The 26433-nt window shown below is 37.9% G+C and overlaps 1 protein-coding gene across 1 annotated transcript in view; it reads left to right on the top strand.

Moving 5' to 3' along the window:
* The window catches only part of ALG5 (ALG5 dolichyl-phosphate beta-glucosyltransferase), a 20849-nt gene extending 8669 nt beyond the window's left edge, over positions 1 to 12180 (top strand). The window contains 1 exon segment of the mRNA XM_051778908.1: positions 9631 to 12180. The gene's annotated coding sequence lies outside the window, so the exon portion shown is untranslated.
* Positions 12181 to 26433: the final 14253 nt, after the last annotated feature.

Genomic DNA, 26433 nt, shown 5'->3' on the forward strand with positions numbered 1-26433 from the left:
GAGACCAGAATTTCACCTTAAATTCAGTCTGAAGACATCAAGAACTCTGTTCTGCCTCCAGAATTGTTAATGTACTTTAATGAATCTAAAATATGACAGGTATAAATAGTCTTAGGAGTGATAATCATAACCCAGGAATGCCTCTTTGTGAAGCAAGTGCACAGTTTCACTGTCTGACAATCATGCAGCCTCTTAGCACTTCCCTTTTGGCACTAGTGGCAGCCTTGTGTTCTTTGTCACAGAGCCAAAGAAGCCACACCAGATCCACCATTAACCTGGGACTGGAGCACTTTTTGAAAGGCACAACCTATGGATTTTAATTTAAGCCAAAGGCTGTTGCATAATAAGCTGAGCATCTTCTCACTTTTCAAGTGAGGTTCTAAATTGTTAGGTTTGAAGGCATCTCTTTTCACCCAGAGATGCTTACCAGTTAAATTGATGGCTCCTAAAGATTTTACATGATACTTGGTTTGCAGTCTTAGATACAATCGCTTAAATTGAGCTTAAGACCAGCAGTGAGTTCAGAAGTGATTTGTAGATCAGAGTTCTGGTTGTTTAGGAACTGTCTTGAAAAAAGACTAAGAGCGACCTCTGCAAATCCAAACTCCAGCCTCTGGAGTCCATGGACAAACTTATCCACGTGATTATTGCATCAAGAACAAAAATGTAACCAAAGAGTAGGCTGGGAGAACATTTACCAGGAACATAAAATATATCTCTGAAAGCAAAAGAAGAAAAGAGATGACTGTGTAACATTGCTGGAAATATAAAATGAAATATTATCTTGCACAGTAGCCTTTACTTAAGACCTGATATTTACTTGGTCCATCGTATACTGCAAAAAGGTGCATTCTCTAGTTGTGTTCTCTTAAGTGCCTTAACATGGTGTGTGCAAGCTCTGGAGATCATTCAGTCTTGAATGAAAGAAGTTGGGTGACAAATAACAGGAGATGCTCCCATCTGGGTTTTTAATAATTAAAAACTTTTTTAATTTTTGTGTTGGACTAGCAGCTGGAACCTGTTTAATTTAAATGTGTATTCTTAGGAGTAGCACTTTATGGTGTCCTGCTGGCTTATTGTCCATTGTCTGTCTTGGTAACTTTTGAATTTATTGCATCTATTCAGCCAATTTTTAGAAAAACAAGAGGACTAGACAGAGGGAAAAAATAGCTTGTAAGTGTCCAGTGGAGTAGAGTGTGTAACATGCCATGCTCTTCCTCCTTCACTCTTCTTTTCCTTGGGGAATTCCCAAAGAATCGTGCAGAAGATACTGTGGTCTTCCCATTCATTATTTGAAATCCAGGTGCAGGTTCCTGCTTTACTTAATAAAGCATTTTTCCAAGTGAAAAACTGCTGTGAATTGGGGAAAGCAGAAAAAAGAACTTGGGACTTCCCTTATCCTAGGCTGTGCTTGACTGGCAAGTCTTTCCCTTTCAGCTGTAATTTTGTTTCACTGTAACAATTGATACGTTCTATTTCCCTTCCAGTGCAAAACAGAAATAGTTTACAAACTTTGAAAGCTGTCACAAAACAGGATTATTGTCCTGTAAGACAGCTCTGTTCAAGCACTTCACTCATCACTTAAATGAAACCATCTTACTTACTGCCTTTTGTCCACAGCGCTCTTATTTTCAAACTCATCGTATGTACAGGTTCCACTTCCTTGTTTGGTTTCTCTGTGTCAAAGAGATCAGGGACACAGAGTGAGGATTTAAACTTCTAATCAGAGAAGCTGCCTTGCAGACTTTCTCAACTCTTCATATAGAAGAGTGGCAAATTGCTCCTTTTTTTTTTGTTGTTGGGGTTTTTTTAAAAATGGAACATGGTTTTGAAAAAGTAATTTTAGTATTGCAGCTACTATGAAACATGTCATGTCTGTATATAAATCCTAGCTGCTCAGTTTAACCAGTTGTAGTACTGCTTGCATGGCAGCTTAGATTTCTTGTTATGTTCAAATATCCTGGTAATTGCCAGAAATTCTATGTTCTTTACAATTCAGTACTGCTTAAGCAAAACCTTTTACCTAGAATCAATATCTGATGTTTGTAATTGCTGAAGACTCAAAGTGAAAGGAAATGCTTATTCTTTTCTTTTCTTGCTAAAATATTTGATGAGAGGACTACTGATACATATCATTAGTTTGAGACAATAGAAGATGATTCATATTCTTTGAATTATTTTAGAGCTCCTTTTGTTGTAATTTAGCTAGAACATTTCCCTTATGAGTGATACAGTCATGAGTACTGTTAAGGGACTGAAACACTGTTTCCACACAATTACTATAATTTCTGTAAATTTCCTGCACCGAAATTGTTGCTAAAAAGGATAGTTTAATTAAGTATAATCAAATATTTTCAAACTGTTGTCTTCATTCAAGAAAATCTCTCGTGGGCTACTGCTTGCTGACAGAGAACAGAATTACTGAACAGTGTTCCCGTACAAAAATGAGTGCAAGCCTACAGTGCCTAGTCAATTCCAATACATCTAGTTTTAGGTTGAGGTTTGGCAGTGATAGCTGAGCTACGTTGCTCCTCCAGAATGAAATTGTGAATGTAGTGTTTGGGCACACAAGTGTGGAACATAGAGCTTCTGTTGTATGGAATCTGTAAATGTGAGCAGTCAATGTTCAGAAAATCACTTGGTCTCACTTTTCTACCCAAGTGGTTTTGCGTATTGCTCTAAAGGAAACTATAGCTGAGCCAGAAGTATGATTTGTGCTGTTATCTCCAAACCCAAACTTGATCTGTAAAGTTCTGTAAATTTCACATAGAGGGATTTTCTAAATAGATGGTTAAACACATATGTGAGGTCCAGATGTGCACATCCCAAAGTTGCCCTATTTAACTTCACTTTATAAATTAAGTTCTTCAAGAAGAAAACTGAAAGAAATAAATGAGGATAATAAGTTTAAGCTGTAAAAATGCAATCTTAAATTTTATTTTTTTTCAAACTGAAGATTCTGATTCTAATTGCACTTACTGATTATATGAAGTGTTTTCTACAGAAAAAATCTTAACAAGTTTTCTTCTGCCACTTCAATTTTGTAGCACCAAAGGAATGAAAGAGTAAAAATAAATGTGCTGTACCCCATTATCTGGGAATAGAGGCAATGAAAAAAGGATATTGCTGACTTATAGTAATTATATTGTTGATGTGTAACACACCAGATTTTCATATCTTAATTCATTGCACCTTGTATGTACTGCTATAAAATTGGCCTTCTAGTCTTGCACTTTTATTTGCAGTAATCCAAAAACTAATCCCTTATTTATCAAAAATGTACTGGTTAGTGAAGAGGAATGTTTGTTTTGTTTGTCAAGGAAAGAATAACACAAATTCTTCCAATAAAGAAGCTCTTCAGATAATTCCAAGTCACAAATTTGCCTAAAACAACAATGGTTTGTTTGGGTTTTTTTTAGTTTGGTTTAATGTTCTGCTAAAACAGGAAATATATTGTCTGGTTATATCTTCATCTGTCCATCAACAGTCTCTGTGTTTCCCTGCTTTCAATTTCATGTTTATTGGCTAATTTAAACCAAATCTGGCAGAACAGTAGAGATTTGAAGATCAAAAGCTTTGGCAAGTTTTGTGGAAACTGAAACCCTCTTAGAGGAGAGAAACTCAGATTATTGCCATCGCTGAAGAAAGAAAAAAAATTCAATAAGGATTCAAAAGGTACTTACCATCTTCACAGCTAGTCATTTAGCATGTGCAACTGGAAGATAACTTGGCAGTGGACAAAACTGAGTACTGTCCCTTTCCCAGTTAATATTTATAAGACCTGGAAATAAACTGGGACATGGGGAGATATGGGGGATATGGGGAGAGTGGATAAATTAAAAGAAATTATAGGCCTAAGTAAATGTCAGTGTTGTACAAACAAGTGCAGTAATTGCAGTTGGAAATTAGATAGAGACGTCAAATAGTCATCCCACAGATCTTCCATAGATACTTTTGTATGTAATTATGTAAGAATCAGAAATAGGCCGGTAGTGGAAACCTTTTCTTTTAAACAAATCTGGCCCCTAATACCTTTCCATTGCATAACATGTGTAAAAAGGAAAATAAAAACTGGTTAGATATTGTGTCATAGAGGTTCTGTACCTACCACGAGTATGAAGACGTAAGAGTAAGAAGTAGTCATCAGTATTGTATTTCTGCTGGAACCTGGAACAATGTGGGGTCCCCAGCTGTGTTACAGAACAACTCATTCATACTGAGACCAGTATGAATGAGTTGCAGAGAAACCACTATCTTGATATTGGGTAAAAGGCTCTGAAAGCTGGGTTTGTTACAGCCTCTGCATCACTGCACTGGAGCTATTCAACATCTGAAGAAATTATTTGATTCTCTTGGAGTCTTAAAATCCTACAAGTGAAGTGCAGCTCTGTTAGATATTGAAAGAAGAGTTCAGTTCAGGATGGTCAGAGCTCAGATGTTCTAGGAATAATGGTGAATAATGGAGAGTGCTGGAGAATATTCAACAAACAAGCATCATTTAATCGAATAAAAGCCATCTGAGAGCATCCTGGTCCTTGAGTCTGTCGAGGGCTCCCCAGCTGCTGCACTGGAGCATGTGGTGAGCTGATGAGGGGAATGAATGTGAGGCTTCTGCGAAAACCAGATCATCTGTCATGTCTGCTCAAGTTTTGTCATGCTTGGATTTTTTGGGGTACTACAATGCTAGGTGAATTCTTATGTGAGCACATAACAAATATTTAGACTAAAATTCATGCAAAACGTGTTTACTCATGATGTTAATATAAAATTACTATAAAATCAGCTACCTAGTAATTCCTACCTGCTTAGACCTTCACTTTTTTATGCTTTCTTCATGTTTTCCATTCCAGTGGACATTGATGGCAATATCACCTCTTTAATGTTGCAAATACTAGGAAACAGACCACATCTTTCTTCTTGCTGTGGTGAATTTGATTTATAGTTGCTTATATTTAGGAAATCTTGAAAGCAAACTGAAGTATACAAGGAAAAATTACAGTTTTATCATTACGGCAATAAGGATCATGTAACACTTTTTAAAGAGAGACCAACAGATTTCCTAGAATATTTTGTTAATCTACCCTTAAAGTTAAGAAAGAATTTGAAAATCAATAGATTTTGCAAACTGTTTATATATTCAATATTAAGTAGTAATGCCTAAATCCTAAACTAGCTTTTTAGTGAGTATTCTCATTGTCTTTTTGTTTAACTGTTCTTTGGAGAGCTGGCTCTGTATATATGAATGCAAACCAAACATTCTTGAAATTTACTTTCTAAATAGCAGTGTTTTGACATTAGTTTGAAATGAGAGCAACCTTTTGAACAGAGAGCATATGCTTTGTGTTTTAGGTTCTGAATCTGATTACACCATTAATCTGTTTTTCAGAAATGGATGGAGCACATTTTTTAATTTAAGACTTAAAAGAAAATTAAAAGAGATATTATAAAAACATAACAGAGACAGTTGTAATTACTTCAGGCTACAAAAGAAGGTCTAGTTCTGCATCTACAGTCTTGACTTGAGAAATGTAACTGTGTTAAATTTTGATGCACAGGAGAAATACTGGAAAATTAAATGGTCTCACTGGCAGAATTTTCCTATCCTGAATTTGGTCATTGCTTTCTTCTGACAACCAAACATAATTATAAATTTCCTTCCAGCCAGAAAATGTCCATCCTTAGGAGAACCAGACATAGCAGCTATTACTGTCCTACCTGGAATAATGATAAAAAACATAGTTCTAGTCCTGGTTTGATTGACAAACTTTTGTGAAGTTGCAATTTATTATGATATTACCCAAGCCAGGAGATCACTGGTTAGATCAAATGGTGCTATTACTTTTGTCTATAAAAGTTGCCTTGTGCACTGAACAAGCCATGCTATTTCACTTTGAAAACTGGAAAGATCAATATAAGAAATTAACATTTGTTTATCCAGTTTGTCACTAATCTCTAAATGTGACTCACCATATAAAAATTACAGAAAAATAAGCATTCATATTGCTACAGGGATTTTTTTCCCACTTCTTTGGCATTGTAGACCAACACAAGCAATGGAATGATTTTTTTTCCTGGTTTTCTGCATGGCACATAGAATTGTTTATTAATGTCTAATCAACACAAAAACATTTTGCTATTTTAACTTTGTCTCTTTTGTTTTACAAAAAGTCTTGCTCCTGGCACACAGATATGTGGACTTTCAAAAGCCCCAGTTTAGCTAGAGCAGTGCTGGCAGACTAACCCATTTGACATCTTGTTTCATTCTCAGACCTCTTTGACTATTGGAATTTTTCTCTACCCATTAAGAGTTTACTGGAAAAACATATTATGAGTGTACAAAAGTCCTGAATTCCAGTTAAAACTTTATAACTGAAGGTCTGAATTTATTTTTTGAAACTCGTAATATAGGACCAGGAAAAAAAGAAGAGTCCTAGTGCAATTTTAAAATACAGAATAATTTTTCAGGATACGTATTTTATAAGCTCAGGCATTTTAAGGGTTCAGTTTAAAAGGATGGAATTCAATTAAACACCTACCAACTTGGTGTTCAAATGAATTTTAGCCAGCATTGTCTTAAATTGTAACTTAACCAAAACACAACTACCTGGAGAAATTTTTCTTTATTTTACATTACATATTAGTGTCAATTAACACATAATGGAACCACTGTTAGAAATAGGTGGGGAAATTGTTCACACCATCTATTTTTGTGTGTCTAAATTTTGGATCTAAACTTAGCTTGGAGCCTGAATTCATTCAGGCTGGAGCCAAACTTAGGTATTCTGAGCTGTGTGTCCCTCTTCCAAGAGGCACCTACTTTCAGTCTCTGCAGCAGGATGAAGTACATGGTATGAGTAATACCTTCTGTTTCTAAGAGTGCTTTTGTCTCATATTAACTAGTCACAAATGGCTTCCTGGCAAATCGCACTCACCGACTCATCTACTGGTGTGGCTTTGATCTCCTCTAGGACAGGCTCCATGTAACATACCCACACTTAAATCTTGGCTGTGGAAGCTTCTGTATGGTTCTTCTATACCATCTGTGTCTGGTGATCTGCATTATGGATGTAATGCTACCAGTGTATTGAACATACTGCGGTCTTTATTCTCTGATTAACTATTCTGGTATACTGAAAGGTGGTGGGGAAAAGGGAAGAAAAAAGATACCCCAGTGATATTCTACTAAAATCATTCTCCCTTCAGCTTTGAATAGGATTTTTTTTAATTTTTGGGATATGTTCACTGTTACCCAAATGGCAACCACATGTAACAATATTAGTGTTCAACCTGATTAATTTCTGTACTTTTAATCTTTTACTTTGAGCACTGTAGTTCACAGAACTATTTGATGTTGTTGTTCTGTGATGTATATGCTGACATTCCAGTAATCAGTTGTCCACAGGAATTGTTGCAAATAACAGTTCACTAGGCTAATACCTTATGTAGTAATACTTTTAGAGGAGCTCATATAGTCTAATTCATCAGACAATTATTCTGCGTCTCTTAAGATTTTTAGTCATTTAAGTAGTAAGTATTACAAAATTAGGTTTAGTCTTAATACACATGATTCATAAACATTCAAAGGTGAATACATGGACGTTTTGGCTTACAAACATAAAATGTCAGCAAAAAAATTAAATAATATAACTTCAGCAAAAGAGACTGTGGCGTAATTAATGAAATAATATTCAGCCCTCATTTAAAGAAAGCAGTAAAATGGCAAGGCTGCTTTGAGCAGATTCAATTCACCAAGGAAAAAAAATGTATTCCTGTAACTGTTTTGGTGACAATTAAAAGGTCTGTGTCCTGATCAAAATCAAATTTAGAAAATAGCTCTAAACTCTCCATACACAGTAAGCGTAGTCTCTGTAGATAATATCTGTTTATGCTGCCTTTGCAGCACATTTCAAAGTTGACTGCTGTTGTTGCATTCATTAATAGTTTAGTAGAAATACACTGCTAAAAAGGAAAGGGTGGTTTGAGGTAGAAGGAAGTAACATCTGAACTTGGCTAGCAGCCTGCTAAAGTATGACTCTGAGCCTGCTCTTGATCACCTGTCTGTCTCTTTCTACCCTTTCTGTAATGTTAAATGGAATTACCAATGACTTGAATTCAAGCAACCCTTGAAGCATGAATGAGTAATGTGGGGTTTTTATTGCATACATTTTCTCCAGTAAGAGAAGATTTTTTTTTCATTTTAAAAGAAAAATGTCTTGGACTTAGCAATGAGAATTTAAGGAGAATCTAAACTTAAGAAGTTACTGAGAGAAAATGTGGACTAATGTTGAATCATACTTGACTGCCTCACAGCTGCATTTTCAAGACCCCTCCTGTAAGCTGGCCTTGAACATCTGTTCCCTTGACTTCAAACTGGGAATCTTACCAACAGCTTGGCTAAAATGTTTCCAGTTCCTTAACCTTCAAGGTTAGTTTTCTGGGAAAAAAAAAAAAAACAAAACCTCTATATTTGAATATATTTTAAATCTAGTGGAAACTACATGTGGAAGGCCATTGACAGTTTTTTTCCAATAGGGACTAGTATTTTAAAAAGCTGCTTACTGAGGGGAATGGGGGACTGTTTAGCTTAAATTCCAGTTATTAAACCTCATTGAAGGAACAAGAACATCCCTAGTGACATTCGAAGACTACAAAGAGGAAAAAAAAAATAGACCTAACAGTCAGTAAATCTAAGAAATTTAACAAAAATCACCAGAATCTTCATAATTGTGATTTGCATTCACCCTTGTCAATAGTAGCTACTGGCAGTTTCATATGCTGATTTTTGCATGAGCGTTACAAGCTGCTAAGCTACTTGTCTGATATCAAAAGCTTCAGTGCTTCGGGTCCAGAAGGCCCATTTGAGCATGCAGTTGCAACAATGAAACACACAAACAATTCTCTGTGCAGAGAACTGAGAGGATTGAGTATATTTTGGACAAAGTGGGCAGAAAGGGGCAGCTGATTTACAGCAGGATCACTTCCCCAGTTCATTTTGCTGCACAACCTGCAAAAAATTGTGCCAGCAAAAAACACAAGTGTCTCAAGAGGGTTTCTATGTTGTGCTTTAAATGGTCACTGGATAAAGTAAAACTGTTGTTCAGGTTTTGTTATGCACAGTAACTTAGGTAATTTCTCACTTCTGTGCTGCTGCCTTGAGTTTCTTGACTTAGAAAGTACAAGGAGAGATCATCAAATTGGTGTAAAGCCACAGCAGGTAGTTGTCCCCTTCGATGAAACTCCTAAAGATGTGGAATGACACTGTATGTTTGACTGCTTGGTCTTCATGGTTTTTAAAAATGTTAAAACCACGATAGTGGCCGCAATGAAAAGCGAGCAGTGGTCTGAATACAGCATGACCTATACTTTCAAAAACAGAATGAAGTGAAGTGTTGTTGTTACTGTTGTAATATGGTATATTGCCTGTGTTCTGAGATTTTCAGTCAGGGAAATAAATTTCCCTTCCATGTGCATCTGACCTGTAGAGCACTGATATCAACTGCGTAACAGAACAATTAGTTCAGTTATGCGCTTGATACCAATTAAATCAGGCAAGGGATTTAATTAACATTGCCGCTGTCTTTCTTCTAGAAATAAGTGTGACTGTATTTTCTATTTCCTGTTCTTCTTCAGGGCATTTGACATGGAACTTCTTTATATAGCCCAGCGCCTGAAAATACCTATAGCAGAAGTTGCTGTTAACTGGACTGAAATAGAAGGTAAGCAAATTGTTTATATTCTTGTAAGATTCCTTACATGTCAATCCAGAATAAAGTATCCAGTGGTCTGCCCATGTTTCACTCAGTTTTGATAACATACAGCCTTCTTTCCATACAAATTTTGAACTTCCTGTCCTTGCCAGCCTTCTTCCATGGCTTGGTACAGGAAGAGTAGGTGAAGGAGTAACAAGGGAGAGAAACTCTGCACTCCCACTGGAGGCAAAAGTAGGTAGTTATACTGCTAGGACAAAACACTACTTTAATATGTCCTCTTGCTGTAATGTGTTAGTAAAAATAGAGCAATTGTAAAACACTGTGCAGGAAGTCTGACCATTGTCGCTTATTGATTCAACTCCATTTCACTGTGTCTTGCCTTCCAGAATTCTCAGCTATTAAGGCCTCCTCTGAGGCACCATCTCTTCTGAAGATGTGATGTTCTTTCAGACCCGTAGGGAGGTCTCTGACACTGGGTTACTGGAAAGTATAGCTCCATGCATATTTTGTCATAGCAAAGCCAGCTGAAGAGGTACTGCTTGCTTCTGCTCACTTACCTCCCATCAAATGCAGTTCCTCCATTTTTTTTTACCCTTTTTGTGTTTTTGTCTTTTCTCAATCTGAATCTCTTCCCCTCAACACAACTCCTGAACAACAGATAGTGCAATGAACTGCAGTGATGATGAAGGATGCAAGTAGAGAACATCCTGAGACAGCTTTGCTAGAAAGGATGCAGTTCCACACGTGCATTACACCTATCACAAATATTAGCAGAAATGGAAGAAAGCTTGGTTTTGTGGTGTAGGTTCCTTACTTGCCTGAAGATTGGCACATTCATATTACCACTGTAAGATAAGGTGGTGGTCCTCTTCTCCAAAGTTGATAAAAAGATCATTTGACTAATTATTGGTGTTCAGGTTCCTATTTACTCCTGTCATGGAGAAGACTGTGCATCTTGTCACATACATGGAATTACTGTGCTGCTTGCAAACTGGAGTCTCCCACCTGCAGCATAATGTAATTACTATAAAGCCATAACTTTCAAAATATAAATTTTTATTAATATTAAGATCTAGGTTGTGTGACTGAGTGTGCTGAAAATGCAGAGTTTCAAGACTGCTTAGGTGTGTGTCTTGCCAGTGCTCATTTTTTTCTAATAATGTCCTGATTTTTTTCTTCATTAATCACAGGTTCTAAGTTAGTAGAAGTTTGGAGCTGGCTGCAGATGGGCAGGGATCTTCTTTTTATACGACTGCGATATATGACTGGTGCCTGGCAGCTTGAAAGAAGAAAATATAATTAGGTTATTTACATTTTCCAAATATATTATTATATTTAATGGAACATGAGAACAGTTTCAATCAAGTGAAGTAGTGATGAAAGCTGAGGTAATTTGTCATTGCTCCTCTTCGTGTATGTTTCATTTTTGCAGCATGTGTGTGTTTTGTAAGATTGCCGGCAGGGAATTTGTACATTTTTAAAAGAGAAAGCATTTCAAAAAAGATTTTCTTACCTAGTAATCAGTTTTTATTTTATTAAATAGTAGCTTTAACATGTCTTATAAATTAATTCAAATATATATATCTGCTTTTGTCTCATCACACTTCTGGAATTTCCATATACGTATTTAAAAGAGGCACTCTATTCTACATTGTGCAATGTTGTGTCATGAATGACCTCAACCATTTGTTTCTGTGATATCTGGAAATTTTAGGCCATATTGCAACTTGAAATTGTCATTCATGGTTCACACTGATGCATGTTTAGATTCAATGTTATGGGAAACATTAATGGATTTTACTGAGTTATAACAGCAATGTTCTTAAGGTTGTTCTCAGGACTTTTCAGTAGTCTCTTAAAATTCCAAATGTTTTTGTCTGAAGCTGAAATAGTTTTCCTGAGATCAAACTGCAGATCATGTGCAGACTGTAGAAGGTCCAAGACCAAGCACATTTAGTTTTAAAATGTTGTCTTTTATAAATGTGTTTTGTTCATGTGTACTAATTATTCCTGCCTACTCAAGGCTAGAAGTCCTTGACATCTACAGGTCTGAAGTGAAGAGGGTATGGAAGGCTAGTTCAGAGCATGCAAAAATGAGACCCAGTGTACACTGGGGGGGCTGTGCATTAGCAATGCCAATCTGATGTTGTCACACTTCAAATGAGATCAGAGAGGGAGGGAGGGGTCTTGAGTCTTTCATAGTAATGTCATACTATGTTACAGTACAGTAACCTAGTTTCATTTGGGCTTTCAAAATAGTTGTGGATTGCCAACAAACTAAGGCAGTCTGTTTTTCAGAAACATGTAAAAATTTCAACAGATGTAAAGAATGAATGGTAAATGGTTGTACTTTGACATGGAAATTCACTGGTGATTTTTCTTATTCTTTCTGTAATATTGACTTGAATTTTGTTCCTGTTAGGGTTACTGCAGTTTTCTATCAAGTGCTGAAATAAAGTCTCAAAAAATATATTCAGTTTGATTTCGCAGGCTTTATTCTCTTGCCTAGTCCAGATACATCTCTGTCACTTCTGCAGAATCAATCACAACTCCTCAATGCCATTACTAGAATAAAATACCAGCTTCTCAGTTTTTGTAAAGTGAATTTCCGTGATCGAGCCTAAACAGTAATAGCTCTGCTCATAATTGAAGTTGCCCACCAGTTTTCAAAAGCAGATTCCCAAAATTTTCCTCACATCTTACCTTAGAATTGAGCATGTTTGAAATTTTAATGAAAGTAGCTCACCTCTTTCAAATTATGAGGCTTAGGCCATGCATTATTTTTAGCATGATAAGTAAATATCTGGTGATGTCTTCTTAAGAAAAATTCTTCTTTTGAATCATATGCCAAAGGTTGGAAAGAGGGTGCTAAATATATATATTTTTTTTTATAATTTCACAGAATCACAGGATAGTTAGGGTTGGAAGGGAACTCTGGAGATCATCTGGTACCCTGCCAGGGAAGGGTTACCTACAGCAGATTACACAGGAATGTATCTGAGTGATGTTTGAATGTCTCTAGAGACTCCATGGCCTCCCTGGTCAGCCTGTTCCAGTGCTCTGCCACCCTCAATTTAAAGAAGTTCTTCCTGTACTATTTCTTCCTACCCTTGCATTTGCAGGGGTGACCCAGGGAGGTGAAAGTCTTCTATGTTACTGTCCTGCATGATCCAGCCGTCCAAAGACACATCAAAACAAATTATTCTCACAAACTTTGAAAAGGAAATAAAAACAAATAGAGAAAATCTACATGATAATTTTGCAACATTCTTACCAACATCAATGTCTGCATAGTGCTTTCATAAATAGAAATTTCAATGTTTAAAAAAAATATTTTTATATCTCTGCATAAAAGCCTTACTTTTCTGCACCCTTTAACTAATACTTCATAAGAGACTTTTTCAAGGGGTGACTTAATATCAAAGAGCTGTCTTTGAAAAACACATGCAGAAAAAGCAAGTTACTGAAAAAGGTTCAGTAGTTTACACAGGTTTTCTTCACTATTGTCATTTTTTATCACAACCCAAAGCAACAGCAATGCAGTATCCCTTGATATACACTTAGCTTTCATCCTTACAAGCTATTTTTTAACTCATATTTTAAATATGGATTGGAAAACCAGTATAAAAATATCTGTTTTTACTCTCAGGCATGTCTGCAGATGTGCAGTATGTTTTCTTTGACAACTCTAGCAGTTAATATCTCAAACAGGTTTCAGCAACACTGCAGTATTGTCACAAGGCAGGGTAACTCTTAAATGAGTAATAACACAGCTTTAATCAGTTTTAACCTGTATAAAGTTCTCAGAGATCACTGTTGTGAAGTGTAAGCAGAAGATGGCTCCAGCTCATTCTGCAGAATTGCGTTCAGTAATACATAGATTTGCAAGCTCTCAAAGCTTCTGTGCGGACCATTCCACCACTGCCAATGTCCAGGTTAGTTTTTTCACCATAGGAAATTAAATTATATCAATATGTATAAGCACAGCAACATTTCCAAGCCATTGAATAGTCCCAGACAGTATTTAACTTGAATTCTCTGCTAATGTTTAAGGCTCTGGAGACCTATCCATAATTATTTACGTACCTATTGTCCAAGTGTTCCTTGATTTCACAGTCATAATGCTGACTGCAAACTAAAAATAGTTGAAATGAAGAGACAGGCGAAGACAGAAGGCTGCAATGAAGCTTCTGTATCTCAATGTTTATTACTTAAAATAACATCTAACCTTATTTATGATCCGTGTATGTTTCTTAGGGATGCAGTGGCATGTCTGTAACAGCTCAAGGGGTATGAATTAAAGTAGTGTTCCAGCATTGTTGAAGACTGCACCCTGCCAGTTGAACCATAAGTTATCTACCTCTTTGGGATAGGGATTTAGAGGTTAAGAATTGGATGCTACTACAACCTGCCTATTGCATTAGCCAACAGCACATGAGAGAGTCTTGAGCACACAAGCCCTCAGGGGAGAAGCTACAGACAAACCTTGGTTTCTTACTGGGAAAAGAAATGGCATTTTCATATGACCAAGCTTAACTAATAGTTGTGAGATCATAGCTGAGAGTTGTGTGCTAGAATATGATTTCATTTAATAGATCCATCAGAAAAGAAAGAGCTAACTAGCCTCCATTTTCCTGGATATTTTTTAATCTATTTTTCTTTATACTGTTCATCGAGCTGTTCAACTGCCCAACTGCATAATTAGGTATTTCCCTGATGTAAGAAAGAAACAAAACTTTTCCAGTCCTGCGTCCTGGACGCAGTCTTCCAAGTACCTGTACACTCTTGCAGGTGTATCAGTCTGTAAATCAGTCTGTAAGTTGTTGGTCTGTCCGCCAGATCCTTAAACTACACACATTTACATACACTAACACAAACACAGTATGTTTGTGTTAGTGCAAAAAGTAGACCTGCTTTTTGCTAAAGCAATGTTTTCAGTGTTTCCCTTTTTGCAGAAGGAGTTGAACTCTTGCCGGATGTGGAATCTGCTGGTAATATCACTCCACACCTGAAGTTAAATGGTCTAGCCTGTTTCAGATCAGCAGCCAGGTCAGCAGTAGCTCTTCAATGCACTGTAAATGCATGACTGCAGTTACTAGAAATATTCTGACTTACTTGAGGCAAACAGCAGCAAGCAAGCTGCAGGAGCATGGGCTGTGGGCAGCTGGGCATGTTGGCTAACTGCAAAGTAAGCATTTCTACAGCAAGGCCCAGGGGAAATGCTTTCAGCTTCTCTTGAGGAAAGCCACTACAAGCAGGGAATACTCCTTTTCAGACTTTCTGCAGCTTCCAGATATTGCATTAAGGCCTCCGAATTCTCAGACCTTTTCTAAGGACAGTCTACCATCAGCAAGCAGTATTCAGTCATAAGAGCTTTAACAGGTTGTGAGAGGTTATCCTTTGACTACGTTTGCTCTACTACACTTCCCAGCACTCCCATGCAAGCTGCAAATTCTCACATTCTCTTTCTGCATATAAACTCAGTATTCAAGAAACAGCTGCAGACCAAACACCCTCCCAAACTGGCTTAGCCACAGGTGATCCTTCTTACCTACATGACCTTAACTCCCTCTCAGGTCCATGCCTTTGCATCCGTCAGGCTCTGCTTTCCTTGAGTCTTCACATTTTGCTGTCAAGATCACTTTCCTCCTTTGAATGTTGATCAATTTGTCATTTTAGCAGAGTGAACTTCAACATCTAGACTGAATTCATGCCTTTGTCAATGGCATGTTCTGTGCAATATTCTTGAAGAATGAGGTGACATTAATTCTGGCATTCCCACCTGGTTTTTGGCATGTTCTGATGTTTCATCTGGGGTTATTCTGAAGCTGTAGAAAGATCCCATTACAAAACATTGACTATCCACTTTTGGACTGGAGATCAGAAGAGTTATTTGAACCACACAATGATGAAGAATCATTGAGTTCTGCAAACAGTTTTGGCAAATTCACTTTGCATGGTCTCTGGAAAGCAGCCTTCCACATGTGGGACAAATTCTTATCTTCCTGTCTTTGTAGAGTAGAAAAAGGTTTAGCTAGTTATGTCAGACAGACTTCACCCAGTAGCCATATTATAACCTCAGTTGTACAGGCTGTCATAAACCACCCACTGCATACTCTGAATCATCTGCTATCAAACTAGGAACAAGGTTAAAACCACAAGAAATTTCTAACTCCATTTGGCTGACTAGGTCTGATGCTATCTAAGGTCTCAACAACAGAACTTCTGATAGCTTTCATACCTTGTTGCCAAAAAAACAAAAACTCAAAACTATATCCATGGCCATCTTCCAGTCTTTAAGCCAAGTCATAAGTTTTGGAAATTGTAATCAACCGCGTCAGCTCTCCCTCTGTTTGTTTTACAAGTCTGGCTAGGTTCTGCCTGCTAGAAGGTTTCATGACAATGAAAGCTTAAGCGCAGATGAGGTTAGAACCTTTACTGTTTTTTCATCAAACAATAAACTTCTGGTCTCACAAAAATGTTTTCTGATGTTATGTCTGATTTTACTATTCTTGACAATTTATTTTCTCAATAAAAAGCTCCATGAGAACAGTAACAGAAGAAAAAAAAACAGTTTTCTGCAGGAGTACTGCAATGGGACTACAAGAAGGATCAATTATTCTCATAAAGGAAACACCAAGCAATTTTATTCCAGTATTTGCTAGAAAGATAGAAAAAAAGGAGTGGTTGACTGCACAAGAATATATTAGTTTTAAGCAACTGCTGCATGCACTGTTCATGTTTTCATACATTGCCTCAACTTCCATGATACCTCTAAAATTCTTACACCCACACTCATATCTGCATGTAGTGACCCCGTGGCAGAAGAAATCTGGACCTTATCAATTCACTTATAAAATTAATTAATTACTTTAAAAGTCTGTTTACCAAAATAAATAAATACAGCTAGACAACTTAATAGACCCATTCATTTTTAAGTATTAAAAGAGGAATAAGGAATTCTGTGATTTTTCATATCCTACAGAAATACTAGAGTGGAGATGTTACTTGCCATTTTGTCTGCATGTGTGATGTTTGTCCTTCACATACTTGACAGTGCCTTCCTAAGTCTCATGATAACCAAGGAATAGTGAACTTCATATCCTGGACATTGCCTTCCCCAGAAAATAGAAGAGAATCATCATAAAATCCCAAATACAGGATCACTGCTCAGGTACCCTAGAAATTAGTTACACCTGAACAGTCATTCAAAGGAGAGAGAACGTGGTTGCATCCTACACTGAGAAGACTGAAGGAAGAAAAAATCAGTGTAAGGCCCACTCCATTCCCTGAAACCATGGATGCTCTGCCTCCCATATGGAAAGGTTTTGGAGAAAATAGCAAGGGATGATTATCTTGCTGTGTGCCTCCTCCAACATCATGAAGGAATTTCAGGAGTGGCTTGAACAGACCTGCATGGTTACAGGAATCTAATTTCACGTGTAATGATTTCTCTGGGTTGTAAAATAATGAAGCATTCTTTCTATTCCTGGCTACTCCTGATTTACTCAAGATTATACAGTACATCAGTCTAGCCCTAATCTGGAACATGGGCATGATAATTTATTTACCCTCAAAAAACTCCTACTGAATTTTCCAGTGGTAGGACAAAATATTTTAATATGTTAGAATAGAAGCTCCTTGCTATGAACAGCAAATATTCACAGGGGATATGACATAATTTTGTTGATTACCTAGGACCCCAATTATCCTGTCTGCAGGCTGCACTAAAAATCCTGGGGTTTAGCTTCTCTCCGCCGAAGATGTTCTCTATTAGTGTAAGCACTAGGCATATAGTTCTGTAGGTGTGCAGTCAACACCAAGCAATCATGTTCCCTGCTTTAAAGAAGCTTTATTATGCACAGTGATTACTTTGGGGAGAATACAGTCTTTGCTACTAAGTGCAAATGTAATGCATAATATCACTGTACAAGTTTGAGCAATGTGCAAGAGCTTTTATTCTCCCATCAAGCAAAATGTTTGGGGAAACCATTTGCAGAATGATCATTTGTAAAGCCTCTACTGCACTCACTTCAGATATTTAAGAACTAGGAAAATTCAGCAGGTAGACTGTTATTCTCAGCTGTGTCTAGATAATAATTTAGGAGGACCCTAAAAGTTTCTTAGGAAACTCACATCCCTAGCTCTGCAAAAGGTTTGTTCTTTCCATGTTTCTGCTGCAGACTTGTCAACATTTTGTCCATAATTTAATCTGCATTTATATCCACTCAGAGTTGAATCCCATACAGTCCTTCTAGATGGGACTGTGTCCTTTAGAGACAAATTCTTCATTCTCAAAGAAGAGGATGGACCAAAGTGAGGATAGATACACCTAAGATGGCTGTTGCCCTTGTAGTCAGTATCACACTAAAGAACTTCAAAATAAATGGACTCACATTCCCCAGGGCTTTGCTTAACACAGTAAAAAAGTTTATGGGGAAACATTCACTGGATGTAAAGTCAGTGGCAAACATAATCTTTGATATCGGAGAGATAATGTAGTTAAAAAAAAAAAAAAAAGGAAAAAAGAAGATATAGTTGTCATTTTGCTAAGATGCAAACCTGACATCAAAATGTTATGTGGCAGCACACCGTTTGTGTTTGATAAGCACCACTAAGTCTGAGGGAACAGACCTTCAAGTAGAAGAAGGGTTTGCAGCACAGAAGTAGTTTCACACAAAAAACTCACCAAACTCTGGATTAGAGGCAGAACACAGTAATGCTACTAGTATTTTGTTTTCTATTGTGAGGCATTATACATGCACACAATATTTCAAATATAGCTGTCATTGAGTAGATTGATTACATTAGTGCAAGGCTTCTCAAGTTTTATGATGCCATGGCTTTCTCAACAGCAGGGAACAGTCAGTCTTACAGATCTACTACATTTTTGCCAGAAAATAAGAGGATAATGACTTGAAATATGAATGCCACAGTAAGGCACATGATTAATAGCTACTGAGTAATAAAATCATTGCTGACAAAATATATCCAATGACAAGTTTAAATCTTTTCCAATGAAAAGTTTAAATATCCTCTTGGGAAAGGAGTCCTCTGTCTTGTTTCCAGTGCTGCAGAGGCGTTTTATTCAGTGGCTTCTCAGGCGAGTGTTGTGAAGCAGTTTCCAACACATGGACAAGAACCAAGACTTCCCATTCTCAGACACATTCCTCTGTTAGAAAGGAGGGTGTGTACCTCTTCATTTAGTCTGTATCCTCAAGAGTCTTGCACTCCTTGCTGAACAGTGGCCCAATTTCAGAGTTTGGTGGCCTCATGCTAGACCTTTCCATAGCTCAGTGGCTGTTTCAGAAAGGAGGTACCACAGATTAAATTCCTTTAAGCTAAGCAGGACTCAGAGCCCCTCTTCTCCATTTTGCTGTAACCATTACATTGCTGTGGTAACGTAGTTCCTACTTCCTACCTTCCTCAGAAGATGGTCTGGTGTTCGCTCTCCTACAAAGAGGTGCAAGTCTCTTGTGAAGCCCTGAGTCAACTGCCTCTTGAAGCACACATTTCAAGGGTATTGTGTGTTTTCTATGAGCTGACTCCAAATGGCTTTGCTCCTACACACATTAAAACAAACCCAGAAATTGCCATGCAGAGGCATATGGAGCCCCCATACCATGAAGAGGTAGCCTACATAAGGTTCCTGTACTGCTGTAAGGTGGAGTCTTGATCTTCTTGTTTGTCATCCTCATCTCTTCCTTCATGTCACTACCGCAAAACCACACCTACAGCAGCATGTTGCCCAATTGTCCATTCGAAGCATGCTTCATTTTCAGCAGGACCTTTTACCCATCAAACTCCCCACATGGAGACTCAATTACAAATGCCTGTGCAAGGGAAGGGACAAGAAGCCACAGCCAAGGGAAGGTGGACTGGTCCCTGCTGAGAGCAGTCCTGCATTCATCAGCTGGAGACCACCATGGAGTCACACACACACTTCACTCACCCTCCTGTGAGAGCACCCAGCCTTGTCTATCACGAAGAGCCCGACCACCTGCCTTCCACTGTGAGAACCACCCCACTGTGACCGAGTACCATCTCTTATGCTCAACAACTTTCAACTGAGGGACTAAGGCAAGGAGGGAGAATGCTATTACTATCATTAAAACTTTGCCAAAAAGGGATTATACAGCCATGTTGTGGAAATGAGATCTATTCCCCAACTCTTCACTAAGACATAATTAATTGGGATGTTTTGTAGCATAAGACTAAGAGCAACAGAATGATTGGTTACTTCTGCTAGAGAAAATTAGATTAGGAGTATCATGGGAAAATACTGAACAAGGAAATTTTTCTAAAATACACTCAGTCAATGGTCTCATTTCTTCATCCCCTGAACTATGTGGTAGTTGTTTATAGTATTCAGTCTTAAGTCTTGTCTTCACAAGATACACAGTACCTTGTCTTCACAAGATACCCCAGTAAGTGCCACCAGCCCACTGGAAGTACCAAATTACCTTAAAGAAACCTGAAGGGAGAAGTTGCTTCAGCCAAGAAGAATATGAGCCAGGTGATGGACTCCAGCTTTTGAGTTGCTGCCCTCACCAGCAGAGTCCTGTCACTATCCATCACATGGTCAGCCAGAAAACAGCCCTCTAATGCAAGGCAAAGACTCAATCTGACATCTAGAGATGGGGGGGGGGGGGCATTACACCACCACACCCTGGCCCCTACCCTCACTATTTTCATGTTCTTAGCATCCTTGACTTGGTACCATCCCAGCTGTAGGCCCAGCTGGGCTATAAAGGGAAAATAGCATCCACCTTTTCTTCTAAAGCTTTTGGTCATTCTTGCTCTTATCATTAGGCCTCCTGGATGTGATATAAGAAGGTACAACAAGCACTAAGTGTCTGTCCCTCATCTTTCCTGTCCATCTCTCTTCCCAGCAAAGCCCCACAAAGCTACACCAGCCCCAGTACTGGTTATTCACAGTGCAAGCAGCCTGGACAAGAATTACTGCTGGCTCCTCATTGCTTTCAGTAGACCTCTGCAATGACTGTCACTCATTACTGGCCCAAAGCACACAGCTACTGCTCCTGCTGCTTTTCCCACATCAGTGTCTCTGAGTCCTTATTTCCCTAAACTGCAGCCTCTCAACCTGCATTCTCCATCACCTGGAGGCTGCCAGGCAAGACAGCAAATATCTCACACAGGCTGGTGAAGAAAGTCTTCATTAATTTTATCTAAAGCCACAGAGGAAAAGGGCAGCCCCATCCAAATGCCAGTTGAAATACACAGCACAGCACATTCACTTGCCCCATTCACATTAGAAGTGCTGCCCTTCTAGGTAGCCCTCTACTTTCCAAAACTTCCCCATATAACCTTCAAAAAGCAACTAAACCAAAAATCATTCATCCCCAGAAAACCTTTGAAACTATACCAGCTAAGACACAAATTCCTGCCGATTCTTTAACACCTGCAACCCAGTTTTCCAACACAGCTGGACTGCTGATGGATTATTAGAGGCCCTAGATGCCCTAATGCAGGTACATGTCACTACAGACTGACACACAAACTGCCCTTAATGCAGCAAAGAGTAACAGAGCAGTAGTGGTGGTGCTGCAGTATATGTTAAATATAAGGCATCTTTGCCCACCACCTGGTATTTTACACAGTGTCGTGATTTGTTATCCACACCAAGGCAGAGATGCCCAGACCACATGATATTTTCTCTCTCACAAGAGCTTAAGAACTCTGGCTTCCCTAAATGTAAATGGAGAGTTTGAGGAAACACAAGCCTTTGATGTGTGGGGGGAGATGTAACGTATTTAGGCAGAATATTTTAATTACGTGAATTACAACAGGACAGCCTCCTCTTTTTCTTTTTAGCATACTGAGTCATTTCCACTTGGACTCTGCAAACATGGACCCTTGCACTGAGTGTTTAAGTCTTTGGAATAAACAATTAATGTTGTGCTCCAGCTTTCGCAAGCCTTAAGCAGAAAAAAGAAATCACTCCTTTTCTTCTTTATTTCCCTGTGCTTGTTAGTGCCTCCTTTGGCAGAGACTAGACCTAGCTGAATATCCCAGTTTGAGACACACAGTGCCAAGGACCAATTTGCTGAAACTATCTCATCCTGTTCCCAGGGACTGACTTCTGAGCCTTCTCTGAGGCTTTCAGTTGCCATCCAGTCTCATTTGTGTACAAAATATGGAGCGATGAGTCAGAGTAATTTCTTGCCCTTTATGAAGAAAACCTGATACCTTGTGCATAGTTGTGGTATTTCTATACACAGTTTATATACTTGCCACCAACTTAGTTTTATTTTTGAGTCTTTTGATTTTTTTCATCCAGTAATTGCTCTGCTGAAGTCTGTAGCTAAATGAGGTGTTTATTCAGCATCTGTGCTTTCTAAATATTTACTAATTAAGATCTTTTTTAAAACTTTTTCCCTCAGCCTGCTCACTAGGCAGTGTAACTTTTTCCATTTCTTTGATCCTGAAGCCCCCTTTATTTTTAATCATTCTCCTCTTGGCAGATGAAAGAAAATGTGGCAATATATACCAAGCTCTTCCCCATCCCTCCAGTTAAGAAAGATACCAGTTGTACATCAAAGAATCCATCAGAACAAACTACTTCCTATGCAATAAACCCTCTGTCTCTGGAATAAGCAAGTTTATCTTCATTGTGCATTCCGATAAGATATTATTATAGTAGTGACTTTAATTACATTTCTCATTATTACATTAGTGTGCAGTAACATAGGGTTTCATTGAATCTAAATGTGTTAGATTGTAGAATATGGTGCCTTTAAGTCTTGTGATGGGGGGAAGTAAAATTCTGGAAGCCACAAAACAACAACAACAACAACAAAAAAGATCCATTTTACAGTTGGGCAGATGTCTCTGTGGAAGGAGTGAGGAAATTTTTCTGGAATATGGTCTGGAGGGTGGAAAAAGATGAAGAGGCGTCATGAAAAGGCAACAGTATATGCATCGCTGTCTATCTCTGTTATGCAAATGTGGTAAGACTCTAGAAAATAAGTAGCTGCTTTATGACTTAAGGAATAAATACTTTTCTGCATCGCTGTCTATCTCTGTTATGCAAATGTGGTAAGACTCTAGAAAATAAGTAGCTGCTTTATGACTTAAGGAATAAATACTTTTCTGTCCAAAGTTCATATAGTGATATACCTACAGTATGTTTTAGTGGCATCTCTTTAAATGTTGATCTATTTTCGTCTATAAGAAATAGCTTCTCCTCCTCCTATTTCTGTTTTGGTTTGGGTTGAGTTTTTTTATTATAAGACTAAAGACTCTAAGACTAATGCACTATCTCAAAGTATTTCATCCTAGGCACTGAGTCGGTTAAAAATATTTGTAGGCATAAAAATATTCTTTAAAATTTCTATATGTTGGATGCTGATAATCACTGAGCAGATATTCAGTAAAACAGATCTTCATGTGTCTCAGTTTCTCTGATAACTTGATTAAATGTGAGGCTTGGAATTTGGTGCCAGGTGATTCCCAGGGGAGTGAATTTATCACATGCTTAGTTTTGCAATCCTTACTTAATAACTGCTAGAACTATAACTTAATGAAAATAGTGGTAGTTCCTATGAACTACAGTCAACTTTAAATTAGGGTATAAATTACCAAATGCATCTCCCTTTGAAGGGTACAGACCTCCAGATTACTGCTACTGGTCGTATGGAGCAGTAATAACTTCATGATCTCCAAGACAACTGCTGTTAACATATTTGCAAGAAGTGGATTGGAGTGCAGTGGTCTCCTTTTTGGAACTCCTAAGCAAAATATTCAGTCAGTACCTAACTTGTGTTAAAGCAAAAAGATGGTAAAATGATGCATTGCTTGACCCCTATTGCTTGAAGCAACTATAACTTTATGGGGTTCTTTTTACTTCTGCCAGATAATGAAAATACAGATAAATCCAATCCATATAAATCAAGTTTTAATTAAAATATATCGAGTTTTTTAACACAAATGGCACTTTCCCTTCTCACTGAACAAATAAGCTGTGCTTATCAGTACAATGTTTTTGTCTGCCAGATATCACTGAGGGTTTTTTCCTCTTTTTATATTTTGAGTTTTAAATAGTCTAGTTTATAAAGATGTCTTCTTTTCTCCCCTGGCAGGCACACATACAGTCTTTGTTTAAACCGTGGGAGTGTTTTAAAATAAAATATTATTAAGGAGATGTTTGCCATTGACATTAATTGCGAACATCTTTTCATGTTTTCATCTGGAGAGGGAAGGTCAAGATGGGCTTTCTCAGAAAGTGATACACATCTTTACAGTCTCTGTTTTGAGACATTTGTTAATGAGCTTGTAAATCCATGAAAAAAAGGAGGGGGGGAATTACTGGCCTGTTGTTGTTGTGACCATTCTTTTCCCTTTCTACAGCAATAATATTAAGAAACCATATAAGCATGTGAAAATCCAAATAACCATACTTTCTAAATTAACAGAACACACAAGAGCATTTTAGGGATTACTGCTGCACTATGACAGAAAAAGACAAAACATGGTGAGAGATATGGTTGCACAGGTGGCTAAGGTAATGCTTCTATAACTCCATACCTTGACATTGTAAAGACAAAAGTATTTTGTTTCTGTTTTGCCCCAAACTTCTGTACATCATAGAATACCAGAATGGTTTGTGATGAAAGGGACATTAAAGATCATCTAGTTTCAAAGCCCCTGCCATAGGTAGGGACACCTTCCACTAGACCAGGTTGCTCAGAGCCCCATCCAATCAGGCCTTGAATGCTTCCAGGGATGGGGCATCCACAGCTTCTCTGAGCAACCTGTTCCAGTGTCTCACCACCCTCACAGTAAAGAATTTCTTCCTAATATCTAGTCTAAACCTATGCTCTGTCCGTTTACAGCTATTCCTTGTCCTATCACTTCATGTCCTTCAAAAAGTCTTCCTCCCTTCCAGCTTTCTTGAAGGGACCCTTTAGGTACTGGAAGGTTGCTCTAAGGTCTGCCCAGAGACTTCTCTTCTACAGGCTGAACAACTCCAGCTCTCTCAGCCTATCTTCACAGGCAAGGTACTCCAGCATTCTGATCTTCTTCAGAGTCCTCCTCTGGACTTACTCCAACAGCTTCATGTCCTTAATAGACCATGATTCTGAGATCATAGAATCAATAAGGTTGGAAAACACCTTTAAGATCACCAAATCTAACCTTCAACTGAATACCACCATGCCCACTAGACCATATCAAAAAGTGCCACGTCTTCTTGGTTTTTGAACACTTCCAGGGATGGTGACTCCACCACTTCCTGGGGAACGTGTTCCAATGGCTAGCCACTCTATCAGTGAAAAATTTTTTTTCTAATATCCAACCTGAACCTCTCCTCGTGCAAGGTGAGGCCATTCCCCCATCCTGTCACTAGTTTCCTGAGAGAAGAGGCCAACCCTGCTACAGCCTCCTTTCAGGTGCTTGTAGAGAGCAATGGAACTTAAGCTGAGTTTCAAATGGAAGAAGACACACCAGAACCAAAATTAGCACATCAAGATGACCCCACTCAATACTTCCAAAACCTGCTTACCTTCTTCGTACCTCTTCTTCATTGCCAACACGGCCAAGAGAATAATCTCTTCACAGACTCACTTTAAATCTACTTCCAGGAAGGGTCAGGAATGATATCCTATCAGGTTAATAGTTTCTTGTGAAAAGTTCTCCTCACTAAGGAAGGCTTCCCTGGCCTCAAAAATTCAACATCTAACATGAAAGGAACATGTGTTAGAGTTAGTCTTGGTTGGTAGAGAAATCTGTCACTAAATTATAAAGATTGCTTAAGTCCAAGGCATTGTGACTTGATCATATTTGTGATGTGTGACCAGAAGACAGTTCAGACAGCTATACATGTTCTTGGAAATAATAAAAAAAACCCTCCACAAAAAAACCCAGCCATCCAGTCTAACAAAGCTGAAAACAGTTAAAAGCTAAATCAGCTGAAAAGAAAGCAAATAAATAGAAAAGGGAATAATAATTAGGAACTGCTAAAACATTCTAGGGGGATGCTTTCAAAACCACAATCCAACTAAGAACGGAGGCTATTCCGGTTAACAGAGAACAGAAGGACTCAGAACAAGTACAAATACAAATATATTCTATAAAACATGGCAGATAACAAAGTAATAGAGATTTTACGAAAAAAAATCATAATGGAAAAAAGAGGAGGACAAATCCCTGGCTAGAAGAAATAACAGTAAGAAAGGAGTTAAGCACTCCAGAAGTTAAAGTAATTCAAACAGTTATTTGTATCAGTACTAGGTGGAAATGATAGAACTGAGTATAATAAAGGAAAGATTTCAAAAAGTATCTGGAAAAGAAAAAAGGTTAAATTATAAATTACTTATACTGCAATATAGCAACATATTTTCTATTTTAACAATAACCAAATATGATGTTAAAAAGCAAATCCTAACTTAAGACATTTTGAAATCATTGAGTCCTGACACCCTGCTCTCAAGAATTTTAAATATGAGCAATAAGGAGCTCTCTGACCAACACAGGTTACTTCAACAGATTTTGAAAGGCTAGGTACGTCAAAGTGGAAGATGGTTAATATTATATCAGCATTTTCAGATATATGGAATAGGCGGTATGATTAGAGGTCTTTCAGAGCTAAAAGCAATTCCAGGGAAAACACTGGAACAGTTAACACAGGTCATAGTAACTACAGAATTAAGGGAGGATAACATAAGTACCACCACTCAACAAATACATCTGGTGAAATTAAAAC

Source organism: Manacus candei, unplaced genomic scaffold, assembly GCF_025592945.1.
Source record: "Manacus candei isolate 608988 ecotype Guabito, Panama unplaced genomic scaffold, ASM2559294v1 h1tg000014l, whole genome shotgun sequence".
Lineage (NCBI taxonomy): Eukaryota > Metazoa > Chordata > Aves > Passeriformes > Pipridae > Manacus > Manacus candei.